The following is a 2,152-nucleotide window of genomic DNA, read 5'->3' as shown; positions in this document are numbered from 1 at the left end:
CTACACAGATGGATCATGGGGTGTCGTGAACAGCATAAAGGGATTATGGATGAATCTGCTTTGTTCTAGCTGCTCCCCATGCCACCCGTCTCCGAGGAAAGCCTGACATTGATTAGATATTGAGCCAGGCTAATGCTGGCAGCAGATCCAGTGATGGGAACCTGCCTATCAGTAGATCCTTCCACTGGGTTCACAATTTTGATCTGAGCCCCAGACAGCTGACGGATCTCATTGATTTTGGCGCCTTGATGCCCGATGATGCAGCCAATCAAATCATTTGGAATGGCGAGTTCATGAGAAGTAGTCTGAGCAGATGCATCCAAACCCCAATAGCCTTTCACCTCTGGAGAGCTGGATTCAATGCCACTGAATCCGGTGTTGCCATGCGTCCTAGGAAAATGAGACTGCAGCTTGGTCAAATCTGGCTGTGGAATGGCATACTGTCCTTGAATGGTACAGGCCTGACCACCTGCAAAGATGGCTGGAGAACTGGACAGCTTGGGCCGGTACAGGATGATCATGCCCTTCGGGGGGACTCCAACATAACCATGCAGATCTGTTTGACGCACTCAATGATGGATGGCGGAATGCCAGCAATAGTGATGGCCCGCTCAGTAGAGTTGGGGAGCATATCTCCTGCCATGTGGACCTGAGCCCCTGTACTCTCTCGAATTTCCTTGATCTTGCAACCACCTTTTCCAATGAGAGAGCCCCCCCCGCCTGAGGTGGACTGGGGCTCTACTGGCAGCTGTGCTATTGGTCATAGAGCTGCTAATGTCCTCTTCCAGTTTGTCAATGATCATAGCAAAAGCGTTGAAGATGGCATTAGTAGGTCCAGCCAAAGTGATTATTCTCTCAGGACAATTCCCTTCTGAGATGTTGATACATGCACCACTCTCTTCACGCATCTTCTTAACTGATTCTCCTCTCTTTCTGATGATACTGCCAACTTCCTTGCCGTGCATAAGTAGCCGGATGGTGAGAGTGACATTTAATCCACCTTCAATCACACCGGTGTCCATGTCTAGCAGTGTTCTGGGGAGCTGGACTTTGAGTGGTCAAGTCTTTGGTCACTGGTGGGGGTGAAAGCCAAAAACTAAAATGTAAACATGACCAAAATCAGAGAGGGGAAAAAAAAAAAAAAAACTCCCGACCTCCCCGGGGGGGGGGGAGGGCAGCGGAGGGTGGGCGGGAGAGGGCACAGGTTGCTGCTGCTCCGGCTGCTGCCTCTGCTGGTCTGGCGCCCAGTGTGATTTTTAAGCCACTGGGTCTGGGACTTGAACCAGGATCATGGGAGTCCAGCAGCATAGCCATTATGCCAACTGCTTGTCCCTGTATGTCTTTATCTATGAGATGTGTTTCTTTTAGGCAACAGCTAGAGAGTTTTTGGTTTTCTTTTTTATCCATTCAGCCAGTCTGTGTCTCTTGATTGGATAATTTAATCTGTTAATATTCAATGTTATTATTGATATTTCTGGACCTGTCCTGACATTTAAGTTGGCTATTGTCTTGGTTGTCTTTCATTCCTTTATTTCTGGCTGTTCATTGTTTAGTTATCCTGGAACAGTACTCTCCTCAGAGTTTCTTGAAGGGCTGGTCTGGTGTTGACTAATTCTTTTAGGTTTCTTTTATCTGAGATTTTAATCTTTTTTTTTTCCATATGAAGGATAATTTTGCAGGATATAATAATCTTGGTTTTAATTTTTTTTCTCTCTTAATGCTTTCAATATGTCTTCCCATTCTTCTTTGCTTGCATTGTCTCCATTAAACTTTCTGGTGCTAGCCTGATGGATTGACCTTTATAAGTCACTTGCTGTTTCTCTCTTGCCAGTTTTAGTATCTTGTCCTTATCTGTGGTCTTGGCCAGTCTGACTAAGATGTTCCTTGGGAAAGATCTTGAGTTGATCTATTTGGTGTCCTTTGTATCTCTTGAGTCTGGATGTTTTGAGTGCTTTTCTAGATTTGGGAAAATTTCTTCCAGTATTTCATAGAATAAACTTTCAATGCCCTTATTACTCTCTTCACCTTCTGGGATACTAATTATTCAGATGTTTGGACGTTCAATGGAATCTAGTTTTTCTCATATATGATCCTCGTGTTTTTTTGTTATTTTCTCTATCTTTTTGGTGTTTCCCCCCCCCCCCCACGCGGA

The 2,152-nt window shown here is 45.1% G+C and overlaps 1 pseudogene; it reads right to left on the bottom strand.

The window, feature by feature from the left end:
• Positions 1 to 19: 19 nt before the first annotated feature.
• Positions 20 to 1,139, bottom strand: LOC102477008 (poly(rC)-binding protein 2 pseudogene; annotated as a pseudogene).
• Between the last annotated feature and the right edge of the window lie 1,013 nt (positions 1,140 to 2,152).

The sequence above is a fragment of the Tupaia chinensis genome, unplaced genomic scaffold, assembly GCF_000334495.1.
Source record: "Tupaia chinensis unplaced genomic scaffold, TupChi_1.0 Scaffold143370_1, whole genome shotgun sequence".
NCBI lineage: Eukaryota > Metazoa > Chordata > Mammalia > Scandentia > Tupaiidae > Tupaia > Tupaia belangeri.
This window is presented reverse-complemented; position numbering and strand designations above follow the sequence as displayed.